Genomic DNA, 19,828 nt, shown 5'->3' with positions numbered 1-19,828 from the left:
ACTGGGTTTTTTTCTCGCAATCTAGCTTAGCTAATGGCGTGTAGAGAGTAAAAAAATGTAAGACAAACGTTACTTGTGATTCGAACTTACAACCTCTCAAAGTAAGCAATACTGCTAACCAATGGAACACAACCTAATTTGTATGTAGAACCAGGAGATCCAATGCAATCAGCGCTACTGGAATTTTCTTCTTTGCTGAGTGCATTATGTCGGGCACCTGTCAATAGTGTCTTTGTCGAGTTCCTACAAAAAGATACTTGGCAAAAAAAGTGAAACTAGGCAAACAGGTAGTTTGCCGAGTGCGATGGACAAAACACTCAGTAAAACAGCAAAACTCGGCAAACAGGGCTTTGCTAAATGCTACACTCAGCAAAAGACGGTCTGCTGACTATCCCAAAGGCTTTGCCGAGTGTCCAACAGACGGTTCTCGGCGAATTTTGCTTTGTGGGAAGGGTGTAAGCCGAGTACGTTTTGCTGAGTTTAAATTACCGATTTTTTTGGGAATTCAGCAAAGAGAAAAATTCCAGTAGGGCACATAATTCCCTTCTGATGTTGATTGATGGATTTTCTTATATTCACAATCCTATCATGTCCTGTTAGCTCGTTTCTGTCTTTGACATCAATTGTTTTGAAAGCACAATTTTCAAAAAAGTAAAGCTGCTATCGTGCATCAGAAGGTTAACGTCAACGTAATTACTGTACTATGTAAACACGATGCAATCTCCTATATGTTGTCGGTTCGAATCACATTGAGAGCAAGTTTCTATTTAATTTTACTAGTAAACATGTCCGTTCGTTGCAACGGGAAAAATATCACACAACACATATCTCAATGAACCAGGCCAGTGATGGTTAAAACTTAAACAACTAATCTCATCTAGCTCAACATGAGGCCCGCCAACTACAAGCTACTCTCTACTGAGCAAATGTATGATGGAATGGGTGAAGAAATTTCCTCCTTTTATAATTATATCTGCAAGCTACCCAGGCATTCACATGAATAAATGCATTTAGAAAAAAATAGGGACTAAAGCAGCTAAATATGAATATTTTCATAAAATCATTTGAACATAGCTTTTATTTAAGTGCAAATTCCTTTCAAAACTTTTCTAAAATCTCATGCCTTTTCTACTTGAATATAGACCTCCAAACCTTTCCCTTACCAGAGCTCCACCAAAAATATCAACATTTTTGGAAATTCAAATGAGTCTGAATTCAACTCTTTCTAAGTGTGTTTAACTTTTTTATTTGGGCTAAGTATAAATCCAGACTCCATGTAAAAAGGTTCAACATTTTCTTAAATCTCTAGCTATTTCTTTTCTTGTCCTATCCCTCTCTCTAATTTCTATTTTTAGGCAACCCTCTCTCTAATTTCTGTAAATGGGAAATGGAAATAAAATAGAAGAGAGAGAGCACAACAGCAGCACATGGGCCGGCCCACCTAACATAGGGCGGCCTAAGCCCCCCCCCCCCCCCCCCCCCCCAACCTCTCTCGCTCGCTCCCTCGTTCGCACGCGCAGCGCCCAACCCCCACGCGATCCCCTCTCCCTCACCCTCACCCTCTCATTCGTTTTCCCTGATGCTCGATCCCCTAACGCCGTCGGCTGTCTAATCCGATGCCGCCGCTTTCAACGGCGAGCGCCGCCTCCCGCGCGGCTTGGCAGCCTCCTGCCCGAGCGCCTCTCGCTCCTCTGCCGTCGTGGCTCCGCTCCTTCGCGTTCGTCGGCCGGTTACGTATGGGGCTCCTGGCGGCACTGGGGCTACTGGTGGCGCAAGATGCTGGTGCGGCGCGAGCTTCCATCTCTGTGCTCTACATGCTACCCACGTTGTTGCTGTCAACAACAGGTCTTCAGGCGCTATCAATCTTGAATCTTTTGCTGTATCCTCTCGGCACTGTCTCGAGCTTTCTATTAGGCTGGGCACCCCATACTGCTTTTTGTTGGATTTATGCACCTCTCCTCTTTAATTGTTTGTAGGCTTGTTGGTCCCTATAATTTGGAACGTATATAAGTTGATAGCATTTGATGTAAAGTGCCGAGATGGGACTATTAATTTGAATCTTAAATTTGTGCATAATAACTTGTAAATTAGAAATTTGCGGAGAGGGCCTAGGCGTGCCTAGCCAGACCCATCTGAGCGACGGACGTACCAGAAAATCAAAGACAGCATATGAGCAGAAGCAATCTGGCATGCGGGTTGAATAACAAAAATCACATGGGCTTTTATGCAAAATTACATGATGGTGAACCAACAGAAGCGCTGCTTTATTACTAAAGTAGGTAAAGATAGGCCATTAGCTGGGCGAGGTTGCTAGACAAATAGGTCAATTTGTAAATAGGTCCCTGTAAAAAGTAGTTAGTTACATAATAGACTAAGGAACGATGACCTAGCAGCCATGTGGCTGGTTTTTCCTCTTGGATCGGTTTTGGCTTTATTAGATCAAATAAATGAGTTTATGGACTAAATCCGATTGCTTCTCGAGTTGTTACCCTAAAAGGTGCAATTAGTTTGAGTTCATAGTCTCAAAGACTAGTGGTGCATTTCACTCCAACAAAAAGCACCCTTTGTCAAAAAAAGTCCAGTGGAGTTTATTTATTTTTGGTCCAGGTTTGTTATTGCCGTTGGATACATACATACAAGACATACAATGAAGAAAGTAGCTTCTTTAGATTCCATCCTGGATCTATGTAATTAGGTTCCCTGATGGATCTTGAGACTATCCACGAACCATGTCCCTTCGGCCAGCGCCCTGAAGTTCCTCTTGATGTACTCAACCTTCTCAATCGCCTGGTACGCCGCCTCGCCTACCTCCGGGAGCGGCTTCACCATCCCGGCCACACAAGCATGCTGAAACATCACCACGGTGGCCCGACCATTCTCGACGTCGGGAAGCACCCTGCTCGACGCTCTTGTACGTGCCATTGGCGAGGATCTGGAGAATGTCGCCAACATTGATGACCAAGGCGCCTGACAGCAGTTTCACCGGCACTAGTAGAAAAGGGGGCTTTGGTCCAGGCCGGGTAAGCCCATTAGTCCCGGTTCAGTTCAGAATCGGGACCAATGGGTGCATTTATCCCGGTTCGTGCGGCTAAGGTATTAGTCCCGGTTCACCTGGGCCCTTTAGTCCCGGTTCGTGCCACGAACCGGGACTAAAGGGTGCGATACCCATTAGTCCCGGTTGGTGGCACCAACCGGTACTAAAGGTTAGACCTAACCTTTAGTACCGGTTGGTGGGTTTTAAGGCATTAGTACCAGTTCAGGGCACGAACCGGTACTAAAGGTCCCATTTTCAACCCCCCCTGACCGCCTTTTCAGTTTTAGAAAAACCAAAAGAAAATGATGGAAATGTCAATAAAATAAAATAAAATAAGTTTCCCATGTGATATGTGGTCTAGTTGTTGGGAAAATTTACAAATATGAATTTCGACTTTATTTACAAAATCTCTCTGGAATTTGTAAAATGGGCATAACTTTTGCATACGAACTCGGATTAAAAAGTTTTTTATATGAAAAATCATCTACTCGAAAAGTTACATCCGATGGAGACCGCCTACGGCCTGTTTGCAAATTTGTAGAATCCTCAAATTCCAAAAGGAAAAAAAGTTATGCTCAAATTTCAGTTTTTTTAAATTTTCATTAAATCTGGTCAAACTATGGTCAAACTACTTATTCAAGAAGTATTAGTGTTACTAAATAATTATTCAAGAATATTAGTGTTATTAAATAATTATTTCAGTTTTTTTGAATTTTGGTCAAATCTGGTCAAACTATGGTCAAACAATGGTCAAACTACTTATTCAAGAAATATTAGTGTTACTAAAAAATTATTGTTTTTTAGAACAATAGTTTCAAATTCAAACAGTGAAATGTGTGACTTCATGCTCAAGCTAAACTCCTGAGGGTTAATAGGATTGACATCTTACTATTGTCAGGAAAACAACGAGTGCAGACTTGGAAACGAGGGAGAATAGAACCCGGAAGTTAAGCGTGCTCAGGCTGGGGGAGTGGGAGGATGGGTGACCGTCCGGGAAGTTAGATGATTTGGAATGATGAGGGGTGATTAGAGATTAAATTGAGCAGTGATGAGGGGTGATTAGAGATTAGAGGTTAAAATAATTCAGAAATTTGAAAATAAAAAAATTCAAAAAAATTCAAAAAAATTAGAAAATTTCCTTTAGTACCGGTTGGTGTTACCAACCGGGACTAAAGGTGGACCGGCCACGTGGCCTTTAGTCCCGGTTCAGGGCCCTTACGAACCGGGACAACAGGCCCTTTTTCTACCAGTGCGGGTACCAGGTGCCGTTTTCCGTCTCCTGCAAGCCGAGGGTGTCGTCGACATGTAGAAGCAGCGTGAGGGCGAGGCCGTTGTGGTGCGGTGTGATGTCGATCACCTTGTCCGAGTGGCGGCACGGTGGGTAGTAGTGGAATGCCATGCTCTGCTTCTTGCCCTAGAAGGTTGCCACAAGCATCTCCTGCTCGACTCCGAGGTCGCTCGCCATGAACGACATGAGACAGCTTGTGAGGTCTGACATCTCTGTTGAAATACATTGTAATAGGATAGGACTAGAGGTTTAAACTCCTGGAAACCTATTCTATCTCTTCTTCTGTTTCTTCCTCTCGTTACCGACCTTCTCTATAACTCTCGATCAAACTCTTGATCGATCTTCTTGTAAGCCACGTCATCACTTGTATAAATAAAACTGCGGCCCGAAAAAGGGTTCAACGCTTTCCAAACTATTTTACATGGTAATCAGAGCATCTTCTTCCCAGAGATCGAAAGAGGATTGCATCTAGTTCACCCCCATCGTAAACTTCCGAACCCCATCACCACTTTCGCCATGACCTCCACCTCCACCCAATCCAGCACCATGAGTGCCCTCACCACATCCGTTGCATCAGCCTCCACCATCACCCTTCCTCCTCCAGCTCGCCATATCCCATGTTCATCGGACCCCCACCCCAGGAGAAGCTCACGAGGCAAAACTACCTCATGTGGAAGGCCATTGTGCTGCCCCAAATCAAGGGCGCGCAGATGGGCCACCACCTTGATCCGGAGAGCCAAGCGTCGCCAGAGACACCCACCATTACCAATAATGGGAAAGAGGAGCAGATTGCGAACTTCGGTCGCATCCTCTAGTATGCACAACAGCAGCAAGCCCAAGGTTTTCTGATGGGTTGTTTGTCTCGCGAGATCCTTGCGGAGGTGGTCACCCTTCAGACGCCGGCAGAGGTATGGGCAGCGATCCATGCCATGTTTGCTGCCAAAACCAAGCTCAAGCCATAAACACAAGGGTTGAGCTCACCAATCTGAAAAAAAGGAAACTTGACTATGTCAGAGTTCCTAGCCAAGATCACATCGCTGTCAGATGAGATCGCATACACTAGAGCGGCGATGCAAAGCGACGAAATTGTCTCACAGGTTCTAGCCAGCCTTGACCTCGACTACAACCCGGTAATGTCGGCCCTTGCTGCACGCGTGGAGCCAGTCACCGTCCAAGAGCTGTACACACAACTGTTAAGTTTTGGTGCGCGTCTCAATCTTCTTCACAGGAGAAACATGCGGCAGCCTTCAGCTAACGCCGCCTCACGAGATCGCGGATCTACTCGTGGGCATGGCCGTGGAAACAGTGGCGGCGGCGGGCGCGGTCGTGGCAACAGCCAAGGTGCACGTCCAAGCGGAGGCGGCTACAACAACACTTCCACCTCCTCGCGATCTGGAGGGGGTGGCTACAGCAACAACCATGCTTCCTCTGGATCCTCCTCCCAAGGACGTTTTCGGTGTCAACTCTGCAAAAAGGCAGGCCATGAGGTCATGGATTGTTGGCACCGTTATGATGAGGACTACGTTCCCGACGCTCGTCTTGTTGCAGCTGTGATCCGGGAGCAAGGAGGAGATGGTACCATCTGGTATGCCGACTTAGGAGCCACTGATTACATCACCAATGAACTTGAGAAACTTGCCATGAGGGAGAAGTACTATGGCAATGATCAGATTCACACTGCAAGCGGTGGAGGTATGGATATTTGTCATATTGGTCAAGCATCTATTAATTCCCCTAATCTTAAATGTGATATTATTCTAAAAGATGTCCTTCATGTTCTACAAGCCAACAAGAACTAGCATCTATGTCTCATTTGACTGCTGATAATAATGTCTTCTTTGAAACTCATCCCACGTATTTTTCATAAAGGATCGGGCAACGAGGGAGCTCCTTCAACATGGTAGATGCATTGGAGGCTTGTACCCCATCACATCCAGAGCATTTAGTCGAAGGCGTAGTCGTCAAGTTTACTCCATCGTCAAGCCCTCCTTGGCAAGATGGCATCAAAGATTAGGACATCCTTCTTCGGTCATAGTTAAGCAATTTATAAATAAAGACAATCTTCCATTGTCGTCTAGTTCAAACATTGAGTCTGTGTGATGCTTGTCAATGTGCAAAGAGTCACCAACTCCCTTATCCTAGATCAAATAGTGTGTCTCATGCTCCTTTGGAACTTATTTTTAGTGATGTATGGGGTCATGCAAGAGATTCTTTTGGGAGAAAAAATATTATGTCAGTTTTATTGATGACTTTAGCAAGTTTACTTGGATATATTTGCTTAAGTTTAAATTTGAAGTTCTTTCTATCTTTCTAGAATTCCAAAAATTTGTTGAACATCAATTTGACAGAAAAATTATTGCAGTCTAGAGTGACTGGGGAGGGGAGTATGAGAAACTCAACTCTTTCTTTCACAATATTGGTATTGCTCATTATGTCTCCTGTCCTCATGCCCATCAACAGAATGGTTCCGCTGAGCGTAAACATCGTCATATTGTTGTAGTAGGCCTATCTCTTCTAGCTCATGCATCAATGCCTCTAAAATATTGGGATGAAGCCTTTATTGCTGCAACCTATCTTATCAATCGTCTCCCTACCAAAGTTATTGGCAATATTAGTCCCTTGGAAAAATTGTTTCATCATAAAACCGATTACAATTCTCTAAGAATCTTTGGATGTGCTTGTTACCCCAATCTTCGTCCATATATTCGTCATAAGCTTGAGTTTCGTTCTACTCAATGTGTTTTCCTTGGCTACAGTAATCTTCATAAAGGGTACAAGTGTCTTGAGATTTCTACTGGTCGCATATATATTTCTCGAGGTGTTGTTTTTGATGAAACAGTATTCCCTTCTGCAAAACTTCATCAAAATGTCGGAGCTTTACTTCATGCAAAAATTGCCTTCTTCCTGATTATATCCCTAGTTCAGATGACGGGGGTGAGTTAAATAGTGCTGATCATTTGACTAGTTCCAAAGAAAATTTTAATTTTTATGATAAGTGTGCAGTTCCTGGACATCATTTTATGCAAGGGTATACAGACGAAACCTGCACGAGACCCTAGGCTGATCCAAGCGCCAGCTTCGATGCTAGATCCGATGAAGATTTTGCTGCGGCAGACGAGGCAGTCACGTGATCCGAGGCGGATCCCAGCGTGTTGCATGCATCCGGCGCAGCGGTGGCCGACAACCCCAGTCGTATGGGGCCTGCCAGCCCAATCAGCGTGAGCCCGCGCCAATCATCGGGTGCTCCAGCCGCGCGAGACGGGCCAGCAGCCGACCGAGCCACGAGCTGGGGCCTGGCACGGGGTCTAGCGTAGGTGTCGCGTCACGTTCTCTCGATGGATCAACGGATCCGAGGCGGATCTCAGGTGCATCGGATCAGGAGCTGGTTGATGTGCAAGGTACGGCGGGATCTTCTTTGGCCACAGATTCTGCTGCAGAACCAGTTACACCATGATCTTTTGCGCCTACAACTACATAGGTTTGTGTACCAGCTCCTGCACAAGAACTTCCACGTCGCCATACTCGATCCCAATCCGGTATTCTCAAAGCAAAGGAGTATACAGATGGCACTATAAGGTATGATAAAATTAAGCGTGCTTTTCTTACTAGTATGGGAGAACCAACACATATGCATGATGGAGTTGCTAGTAAAGATTGGAAAGAAGCTATGGATAATGAATATGAGGCACTCATAAAAAATGAAAGATGGCATTTAGTACCACCGGAAAGAGGCAAAAATGTCATAGATTGCAAATTGGTGTGTAAGATTAAAAGAAAGTCTGATGGAAGTATAGACAGATACAAAGCCAGATTAGTTCCAAAAGGGTTTAAACAGAGGTTTGGTATTGATTATGAAGATACCTTCAGTCTGGTTGTTAAGGCAGCTACTATTCGACTTGTACTGTCTATTGTTGTTTCTAGAGGGTGGAGCCTAAGACAGCTAGATGTTCAGAACGCGTTTCTTCATGGTGTTCTGGAAGAAGAGGTTATGAGAATATTAGCACACCTCATTATATTTGCAAATTAGATAAAGCTTTATATGGTCTGAAACAGGCCCCAAGAGCCTAGTACTCAAGGTTGAGCACTCAATTACAATAACTTGGGTTTACACCATCAAAGGCTGATACCTCATTATTTCTCTACAACAAGGGCAATGTCACTATATTTGTTCTTGTATATGTTGATGATATAATTGTTGCTAGTTCAAGTCTAGATGCTACCACTTGTTTGCTTAAGGATTTAAAGATGGAGTTTTCTCTTAAGGATTTGGGAGATCTACATTACTTTCTTGGTATAGAAGTTAAATAGGTGAAAGATGGTATACTTCTGTCACAGGAAAAATATGGCAATGACATCGTCTAGAAAATTGCAAGCCTGTACGTGATACGTCTCCAACGTATTTATAATTTTTGATTGTTTCATGCTATTATATATATTCTATTTTGGATGTTTAATGGACTTATTTATACACTTTTATATTATTTTTGGGACTAACCTATTAACCTGAGGCCCATGTTAAATTGTTGTTTTTTGCCTATTTCAGTGTTTCGCAAAAAAAGAATATCAAACGGAGTCCAAACGGAATGAAACCTTCGGAAGCGTGATTTTTGGAACAAACGTGATCCAGGGGACTTGGAGTGGACGGCAAGCAACTAACGAGGAAGCCACGAGGTAGGGGGCGTGCCTACCCCCCTGGGGGCGCCCTCCACCCTCATGGGCCCCTCGTGGCTCTACCGACCTACTTCTTCCTCCTATATATACCTACGTACCCTGAAAACATCAGAGAACACCATGAAAACCTAATTCCACTGCCGCAGCCTTCTGTACCCGTGAGATCCCATCTTGGGGCCTTTTTCGGCGCTCCGCCGGAGGGGGCATTGATCACGGAGGGCTTCTACATCAACACCATAGCCTCTCAGATGATGTGTGAGTAGTTTACCTCCGACCTTTGGGTTCATAGTTATTAGCTAGATGGCTTCTTCTCTCTCTTTGGATCTCAATACAAAGTTCTCCTCGATCTCTTGGAGATCTGTTCGATGCAATCTTCTTTTGCGGTGTGTTTGTCGAGATCCGATGAATTGTGGGTTTATGATCAAGATTATCTATGAACAATATTTGAATCTTCTTCAGTTCTTTTATGTATGATTGGCTATCTTTGCAAGTCTCTTCGAATTATCAGTTTGATTTGGCCTACTAGATTGATCTTTCTTGCAATGGGAGAAGTGCTTAGCTTTGGGTTCAATCTTGCGGTGTCCTTTCCCAGTGACAGTAGGGGCAGTAAGGCACGTATTGTATTGTTGCCATCAACGATAAAAAGATGGGGTTTATATTATATTGCATGAGTTTATCCCTCTACATCATGTCATCTTGTTTAAAGCGTTACTCCGTTCTTATGAACTTAATACTCTAGATGCATGCTGGATAGCGGTCGATGTGTGGAGTAATAGTAGTAGATGCAGGCAGAAGTCGGTCTACTTGTCACGGACGGGATGCCTATATACATGATCATACCTAGATATTCTCATAACCATGCTCAATTCTATCAATTGCTCGACAGTAATTTGTTCACCCACCGTAATACTTATGCTATCTTGAGAGAAGCCACTAGTGAAACCTATGGCCCTCGGGTCTATTTTCCATCATAGAAGTTTCCAATCTATTTTATTTTGCAATCTTTACTTTCAATTTATATCATAAAAAATACCAAAAATATTTATATTATTATTATTATCTCTATCAGATCTCACTCTTGCAAGTGGCCGTGAAGGGATTGACAACCCCGTTATTGCGTTGGTTGCGAGGTTCTTATTTGTTTGTGTAGGTTCGAGGTGACTCGCCCGTGGTCTCCTACTGGATTGATACCTTGGTTCTCAAAATCTGAGGGAAATACTTACGCTTTTTTGCTGCATCACCCTTTCCTATTCAAGGGAAAACCAACGCATGCTCAAGAGGTAGCAGTACGTACACCTATTTCAACTTCAGAAAAACACACCATTGATAGTGGAGAGGCTCTTGGATCTGAGGATGCAACAAACTATAGAAGTGTTGTAGGTGCATTATGTCGTGGAATTGTCACGGCAGATGTCCTAGTGTGAGGACTTAGTCGTGAGGCCAACGCATCTTTGTAGTAGCTTGAGAGGGGTTGAGCGGAATCGAGAGACGCAACACAAGACAAGGATTTAGACAGCTTCGGGCCCGGAAAACATCGTCCGGTAATAGCCCTACATGATGTTTGTGGCTAGATCTCATTATGATCATCAGAGAGTCGCCGCATAAGCAGGCTCCCCCTTTTGTGTCTAGCCCTAACGATTGTTTCTTCATGTTTGTCCCTCTTTGGAGAGCCCTGCCCCTCCTTATATATATTGAAGGGGCGGGTTACATGTAGAGTCCTATTAGGATTAGGACTAGTCTACTACAAGTGGAGTCCTAGTCTTGCTTCCTATATAAGGGAATATCCCTTATTCCTTTCCTCGTAAACCGGCCCACCATTAACACGAACCGGCCTTCTGGGCCTTGGGCCTTGTCATCCGTCTAACCCGCCCGCCGGGTCACCAGTGAGTCATAATGTTCAGGCGGGTTGCTTGTAAACCGCCAGGTCAGGGCACTACTAGGGAAAACCCTAGCAGTAGCGCTGGTTTTGTGCTCACTAGTAGCGCGGGTAGGCGTGCTACTAATAAGGCGCTATAGCTATTGCTTATCAGTAACGCGTGCCCGCACACGTTACTGCTAGGACAAATAGCTGCAGCGTTTGTTCACTCCCACGCTACTGCTAATGTAACTACTGGCAGCGTGTTTTCTCTCCATCGCTACTAGTATTTTTTTTATTTTTTTTAGTGTATTTATGCGCCATCGTACAAATATTGGTACAATACCAGTTATGAGGTTTACATCATTATGTCCATAACAATGTGTCAAATGAAGGTGGATTAGGTTCAAGTGGAGGCAATATGTGGTGCATGTCAAAAGTATACTACTAATCCAAACTTGATCTAGTTTGGACTAGTAGTACTTTCGATGTGCACCACATGTTGCCTCCACTTAAATCTAATCTGCCAGCACAAGCTATTTAATCATCATCATAGTCATTACCACCAACAGTATTTATTTAATCACCACTAACACTAGCTAATAATAATCATCATAGTCATTACCACCAACACTAGCTATTTTATCATCATAGTAATAGTGTAGCATATTATCATCCTCAAACTCATTTCTAGCTAGCTAATCACTCCTGCTGCTCTTTCTTAGGTAAAATAACATAAAACATGTGTAGCTCTCCTCCTTGATCAAGTTGGAGCATGCAAATGAACCTGTCTCCTAATCGTGGGTAGCGCATCTGTTTGCTGCCCCTTAGTACTTCTCCGCGCTCCCCCATCACATATTTGGTCCAGTCTTGCACTATTAAGCATCCGTCGCTAATCTTGAATGCACTAAAGTAATCTATAGGATATCTTGGCCATAAGCTAATAATACTCATGGTACCTTTAGTCTCGATCCCATAAGGCACAACATTCATCGGGAGTCCCTGTTGAAGAACATCGTATGGTAACATACTTAGCAATGAAGTTTAGCTTCAAAAATAATGTATGGAAAAGATGCCCTGAGGACAAATAGTAAAAATCTTACCATCCTTCCTAAATAGATGTGACCGTAGTTCATTACGAACACTATTGGTCGCACGTTTTCAGTACTAACATTTCTAAGTGCAGAAAGAAAAATTGTCTTGACAGTATCAAGATCCTCAAGCCATGAAACATAATGACTTAGCTCCTCACAGTTTAGTTCAGCCCCGGGACAGTAGTAGGTCCTGTCTACCAAGCGCTGGACATCTTTTCTTGCACCGAAATAAGCTGACAATACAAATTAGTTGTCAACTATTTGTGAATAAACAATATCAAAGACATAAATATGGTTGAGGAACTTACATAATGGTATAACTGGAGGCGTCTGCACATCGACCCAGATGTCGGTATTACCTTCAATATCATCTTCCGGACGAATATCAAAGGTGATAACCATATCAGGCTCAAATGCATAAGTCTTGCATAGTGATTGTCATGTTTTGCATTCAAAATAGGTGTAGTCGTCTGAATTGTATAATTTTACGTTGAAAATATAACCATGCTCGGTCTTCAAGTAAAATTTCTTTTCCTCCATAGTACGACTAAAACCTATCTTATCCAATACAAAAACTCTTGCATGGCAGGGGATATCCTAGTAGAATAGTAAAAAAGACTTGTCATGCTTAATGTCATGCTTAAATTATAAGTTGAATCAAATGAAGCAAATGTCATGCTTAATTATGAAAAAAAGACTTGTCGTTGTGACATACTGTATCCACTTCGAAGTTCTCGTCCAGCTTGATGCTGAAGCGCCTATCATCATCTAGGAAGATTCCGTCGCACAGGCCACGCTCGTCTTCGCAGTATTTGCAAATACCGAAATCCTTTTCGTCGTCAGACATTTCCTATATTCATAGTTAAAACATTAATTGAAAATCGATCGAAGACAACTACCAGGATACTCAACACACAAATCTGGGGCACTCGATATTTCCTACATATTCTAGCACAAGTCATGCCAAAATTCACGAAAAAATCCGGCATGACCTTTGCTAAAATAGGACATATCGAGCGCCTGAAATTTTCCGGAACGGAAATGAATCAACACTCCGGCAAAACATAGGCCACTCGGAGGTGTAACCTGCAAACATGACCGGCCACTTGGGCAAGCACATATCCTATTTGAGCAACACAAGATATACATTTCAAAATATCTTATAGGACTCAAATTAGCATGCATTCAATAAGCAAAAGTAAATCATCTCATGCGTCCATACATCGTCGAATATTATCACTAATACATCCCGAATAGTGTCATACATATAACATCACTAATACAACTAAAACCCTAGCACACGACGGGTATCGGTGCGGGCGATGGACACCCACAGAGAAGGAACCATCACAGGATCATAGCTCCAGTGAGATCCCTGGACAACCTGCCAGGTATTGGAGAACATGTGCTCCAACGCAAACAAGTAGCGACGGACGTGCGCGTCCTCCTCACTGACACAGTGACGCACCACCTCCGCGGAGTCCTCGAGCCTCTGGACCGTCACTGGCCCACGCGACCGCCACCAAAGAAGGTTCGGGTCAACGACAGGCTGGCTCCTCACCAACTTGCGCCTCCCGGTAGGTAGCGCCTCCCGGTACCACCCCGATGGAGCCCAGTCCCGGACATGGCCTGTCTGGTCAAGCAGGTGCCGTCCTCCGCCGACTCGACGATGAGGATGCGGAATAGGCATCGTCGACGTCGATGCGGGAAAAATTGCTTTAACTAAAAAAATAGCAACAAGTTCTTACAAATGAGTTCTATTAATTCAATTAGTTCTTACTAAAAATAAACTTACTATAAATAAAAATAAACTAATACCTAATTAGTACCTAGTTCTTACTAACTAATTAGTACATAGGAACTACTGCCCTAATTACCATATAAGTAATTAACTAACTAGCACTAAAAATAGCCTGGGGTTCATACTAACTAGCACTAAATAGCTAGGGTTCATACTAAGCAGAGAAGAGGGATCGGAAGGGGAGAGTGCTTACAGAGGGCGGGGAGAGAGATGGGGTCGGGGGAGACGGCGGCGAGGCGGGTCGAGGGAGACGACGGCGAGGCGGGGTCGGGGGAGACGGCAGCGAGGCGGAGGTGACGAGGAATAGTAGAGGAGAATTGGGGGAGGAAGCAGAGGAGAGGGAATCAGGCCACGCGGGGGGTTAGGTGAAAATAGCTTTAACAGTAGCGTGGGGAGGTAAAACGCGCTGCTGCTAAAATCCATAGTAGTAGCGATGTTCGTAGAAGGGCGCTACTACTATACCTAGCACGTCGGGAACGGTGTGGCAATTATAGTAGTAGCGTGTTCTGTTCCTGCCGCGCTACTGCTAAGCGGGTAACAGTAGCACCGTTCTAGCAGACGCGCTACTGCTAAGTAGCAGTAGCGCCTCATTTTAACAAGTGCTACTGGTAACATTCTATGTATAAGGTTTTCCCTAGTAGTGGGGCGGGTCGCCAGTGAATCGCCAAGTGTCAGCCGGGTCTCAAGTAATCCGCCAAGTCCGGCCGGGTCAAATTTCCAGCCGGGTCATACCGCGGGGTATATCCCCGACACATTACGATATTTAACTCTTACACGTCCTGACATTTCTTATTCAGTGAATAAAGTGTGCCAGTATTTACATGCACCCACTACTATTCATTGGACTGCAATTAAAAGAATTGTGAGGTATTTCAGGTTTTCAGGAGAACTTGGTCTAAGAATTGTCAAGTCTCCTTCTATGCTTGTGTCTGCCTACTCTGACGCAGATTGGGCAAGATGTGCTGATGACAGAAGGTCCACAAGTGGATTTGCTGTGTTCCTAAGAACAAATCTTGTATCATGGAGTGCAAGAAAACAGGCTATAGTCTCAAGGTCTAGCACTGAGGGTGAGTATAAAGCTCTAGTAAATGCTAGAGCTGAAGTGACGTGGATACAAACATTGATTTATGAACTTGGAGTTAAAACTCCGCGAACTGCTAGATTATGGTGTGATAATCTTGGTGCAACCTATCTTTCAGCTAATTCTGTTTTTCATGCACGCACAAAGCATATCGAAGTTGATTTTCATTTTGTTAGAGAAAGAGTAACGCGTAAGTTGTTTGACATAAAGTTTATTCCTACTGGTGATCAATTAGCTGATGGCTTCACAAGACACTTACTATGAGAAGGCTCAAGGAGTTCAAGCACAATCTCAACCTTTGTGTTCCTTAGAGCATCTCCAGCCGTTCGGCCCCTCAGGGCGCTAAAAAAGGGCGGTCTGGGGGCGAACCGGCGCTAGTTCGGCCCATGGGGGCGACCTAGCTCCCAGTCACGCCCCCAGGACGCGAAAAATTTGAACTTGGTCGTTCCCGCTCACAAAAGACGCCACAAGTCGCGCGATCGCAAGCCACAGTTCCGCGTACAAAAAATAGAGCGGCAGAAGTTCGCGTGCGCATCACTCGGCGGGCTCTGCCCCAGGCGTCGGCGGAGTTGGCGTGCGCGGGCTTGGAGGTGACGGAGCAGCCTCTGCGCTGGGCGGCGTCGGCGCGGCTTCGGTGGTGCTGAGCGTCGTGGAGCCGTCGTCACGCGGGCTTGGCGGCAACGTCGGCGGCGGCGGCCTTGTCGAGGGAAGCTGGATCAGGATGAGGCCGCATTCCGCCAAGTACCACGCCTTGACTGCCTCGTCGGTGCTCTGGAGCATGTCCGCCCCGCCCAGCGGGAAAGCCATGTCGGTGTTTCTCTTCGTCGCGGCGACGTTCGTCCGGAGCAGGTCGAGCTTGACGGCGCTGCTGGACATCAACGCCGACCACCGCACCTTGGTCTTCTCTTCACGAAAGACGGCCCGGGCCTGCGCGTCGGCTAGACAGTGCTTGATGGACTCCTGCACTCGAGCGGTGGCCGTGTCGGCGTATTTCCCCTTCTTGGCAACTTTGTTGCGGTCCGGCCGCCTTTCCAATGCGCCAGGAGTCGGCGCGTCCGGCTTGTAGGTCTCCTTGGCCTTGTCGAGGGTGCGCCAGACTTCCGCCCACTTCTCGCACTTGTCAATGCGCTTGTAGACGTGGATGTACTTGAATTCGGCGTCGCTGTTGCTCTGCCGGTACAGGGTGAACATGCGCAGCAACTGTGTGGAGGGACAAACAGTTGGCGCGGGTACACGGCGAAGAGAGGCGGGAGGCCGGCGTGGCATACCTGATCCTCGACGCTGGCACCGCTCTCCGGGCGAGCCGCGACCTCCTCGACGACCCCATGCCATTTGTTGCACGCCCCCTGGATACGCCCCCAATGGTTGGCCATCGCCTTGGAGCCGCGCTGCATGTAGACGCCTTTGAAGTAGGGGTCGACGAGCTTGCGCTCGTCGAACTCGGCCTTGATGCGGTCCCAGTACGTGTCGACGCTCTGGTTCGTGCCGGTCGTCGGGTCGAGGCAGACGACTTTCCATGCTTCGGCGAGGCATTCCTCCTTCTTGGACGCCCACTTGATGCGCGGCTCGCCTGTCCTGGCCGCCCGCTTCTTCTTGCACCCCTTCGCCTTCGCAGGCGTCGGCTCCTCCTCCTCCTCTTCCTCATCATCCTCCTCCTCTTGCTCCTCCTTCTCATCCTTGCCGTAGACGTAGCCGAGCTCGCCGTCCATGCCTCCGCTGAGATCCACCACCTCGTCCTGGGTGACGAACCCGGGAGATGCGGCGGCTGCGGCCGAACCTATCGCGATGATGTCGTCCATGTCGGCCTCGGTCTCGTCGGTGTCGCCGAGGTGCGAGAAGGGCAGCGGGCCACGGCGTAGCGGGGGCGTCGGGGAGGAAGTGTAGGCGGGCGGCGAGTAGTTGTATGGAGGGTACTGCACGCCGGCGAAGGCGGGTGAGGGCGTGCGCTGGACCGAGTATCCATGGGGAAGGTGACGTTTGGGTTGAACCCACCATGCGCGTCACCGTCGGCATAGCCCGGCGAGGGCAGTCCCCATGGTTGTGGAGAGCCGACGCCTTGCTGACCCCAGGGCGCGTACTGGGCGTGGATTCCGGGTGGATTCATCATCCCCGCGCGAGCCGCCTCGGCCTCGATTTGGTCCGCCGAGGCAGCCGCGGCCGCACGTGCCGCGTTGTCGCGGGCCTTCTTGGCGATGGCTCTTTTCCGCCGGTCGGCGGTGACAGCCTCCCGCCGCTGAACTACCGCCCTCCACTCGGCGTTTTACATGCCCGGTGGCTTGGTCGGTGGCGCCCTCGGCTTCCTCTGCTTCGGCTGGGCGACGGAGGCGGTCGCGGTTGCCGCCGCGCGGGAGGCACCGTACTTCTTCGGTGGCATGGCGGCCGGCTAGGAGGGAGGCGAACGGGAGGGAGATTGGCGGGAGGAAGGAAGAGTACGGGAGGGAAGTGGGGAAAACGCGGGAAGAAACGGCGGGAAGAGGCGCTTGCCTCGCCGACAGGGCGGACCCACGCGCCCTTTTCGCTTGTGCCGGCGCCCCAGGCACCCCCTAGGAAGCCAGGTTTGGCCTGAGTCCGCTGGCACCAGTTTCGCCCCGAGCCGGCGAAAAACGGGCTTCTGGAGGCGCGACTGGGCCGTTTTTTCAACGCCGGCGCGGCAAAATCGCCTGGGGAGGGCCTGTTGGGGGCGCGGCTAGAGATGCTCTTAGGTTCAGATTGAGGGCGAGTGTTGAAATGCATTGTAATAGGATAGGACTAGAGGTTTAGACTCCTGGAAACCTATTCTATCTCTTCTTCTGTTTCTTCCTCTGGTTACCGACCTTCTCTATAACTCTCGATCAAACTCTTGATCGATCTTATTGTAAGCCACGACATCACTTGTATAAATAAAACTGCGGTCTGAGAAAAGGGTTTTCCGCTTCCCAAACTATTTTACAATCTCCACTGAGTACTTGTCAAGTGCATCCCTGAATAGATTTTTTTGTGTGTATCTACGCGAATGAGAGTGGGACAAAGCGAACAGAGCAATGCAGATTGTAATTTAAGGAGTGAAGTGCATCATACGTCCTCGAACTATTTCAAAGGTACCACGTAGGTCCTCAAACTATGAAAATCATCACCCTGATCCTCAAAGTGCAATAGGTGTGTTATCATGGTCCTCAAACTATTTCAAAGGTGTCACCTAGGTCCTTGAACTATTTTAGAGGTGTCAAATATATACACACTTATTACACTTCAAGAATTTTTGAGAACCTAGATGACACTTTTCATAGTTTGAGGATCCACGTGACACCATCAAAATAGTTCGAGGACCTAGAATGCACTTCACTCTAATTTAAGCAGGAGATGAAGAAGGTTAATAATGTATAATGACCTAAATGTTGATGGATCGGCAGGCCAAAACTGAATGTTCCTTTGCTCCTTGTGCTCTGTCACGAGGATTAGACTCTCTGCCCAGTCCAACTTCTCAAATGATGCTCTGCTGTAGTGGTGTCCAAACCCTTAGGCCACCTGCTTGGATGCCCTGCTTTCTTCTTCTCCAGCGGCAAGCCAAAGAACTGTAAATTTCGTAAATAGATAGTCCCGGAGACTGATCAACAAAATGTTTTTGGATACGTCCGATGAAATTTCACCACAACTTTGAAAAAATTGAGTCATTTTAGTAGGATAGTTGATATAGAAAAATATTTGAATTCTTGTCAAAATAGTTCTCTACCACATGACTTAGCTGCATAAAGGACACCAAACTTACGTCAAGTTTCCTAGAATTCTGGTTAGGACCACAACAACATCCTCAAGAGAAGAGCGACACCAGCGGGCATCTGTACAAAAGCGTAGAGCTTTCGCTCGGTACCTCAACAATGCCATGAGAGGCATACAGGATAACAGGACCACCGCGACGAGCACATGTTTCTAGATCCAGATCTGGGCATCCTTACTGCCAACGACAGAGAACGAGCCCGAGCCACCTGCTGCTACACCCATTGCCGCTCACACGACCACGAAACATAGCCACCACCGTTGCCATCATGCCTGCCAGAGAACCAATCATGCAGACCACCATCAGTCGTGTTTATCTCTACTCCTAATGTCTGAGTTGGTTGAATAGTATTCACGATTTATTTTTATCTCACATCCCACCATCATTCTCCTCATGCTGATTCTTTTACCCTAATAATAAAAACTTTCCTTTTTTCGAGGGCAATAAAAACTTTCCTGATCTTTCCAAACTTTCCTAACCAGTCATGTTACAAACCGACACGTTACTAAACAATGAGATCCAGTTTCGTAGCTATTAATTTTGAATGCTAACTTTCCTACTGATTCTACAATCAGGTGTGGCCTCATCAGAGATTGGTTACTATATAGGAAAAAATGAATCACAATCAATCAAGCATTGATGATATATTTCCTCTCTTATCTTCTCTAATCGTTGGTAATCCCACTCGATACCCCTCCCTCTGATTTGTTTCTCACGCGCGATCATTGCTCTCGGAATCATCGGGATGCAAACCCTCAACACCGATCCAAATTTATTGGACCCCGGCTCTCTCGTGCGCCCTCGTTGTTGCCTCTCCCTCTCTCACGCTTGTCGCCGCCTCTCCCTCTCCCGCCCGTCGCAGCCCCCCGGGGACTCCCTCTGTCAAGCTCTACCGCCTGCCATTGCCACTAACTCGGGCTTACATGTTGCAAGGCATGACCACGATGGCGGCGAGCGTGGGAGTGAGGAAGTAGAGCGCTGCAGATTCCACGTGGATGATTGCTTTGGCTGCTGCGACCTAGAGAGCCGGCGAGGTTCTGGCAGTTCCGTTGTTCATACCTTCATCGAGGCTGCTGGATGAACTGTTGGAAGAATGGAAGATTTGACCTCTTGCAAGACAGTGGGCTGGCCGAGTCCGAGTAGTCAACTGTTGAATGGACGGAGAGGTTAGTGTAATCCTTAACTTAATTACTCCTCAAGTCCCAACATTTGCATTATCTGTTCATATACACCCACACTTAGGATTCCGT

At 46.6% G+C, this 19,828-nt stretch overlaps 2 pseudogenes; one reads left to right on the top strand and one right to left on the bottom strand.

Moving 5' to 3' along the window:
* Positions 1-2,691: 2,691 nt before the first annotated feature.
* Positions 2,692-18,802, bottom strand: LOC125547207 (2-oxoglutarate-dependent dioxygenase 11-like; annotated as a pseudogene).
* Positions 5,392-5,528, top strand: LOC125549694 (small nucleolar RNA Z247; annotated as a pseudogene).
* Positions 18,803-19,828: the final 1,026 nt, after the last annotated feature.

Source organism: Triticum urartu, chromosome 3A (assembly GCF_056163025.1).
Source record: "Triticum urartu cultivar PI428250 chromosome 3A, HENAU_Tu73, whole genome shotgun sequence".
Lineage (NCBI taxonomy): Eukaryota > Viridiplantae > Streptophyta > Magnoliopsida > Poales > Poaceae > Triticum > Triticum urartu.
Note: the sequence above shows the minus strand (reverse complement) of the source record. Positions and strands in the feature narration are given on the sequence as shown.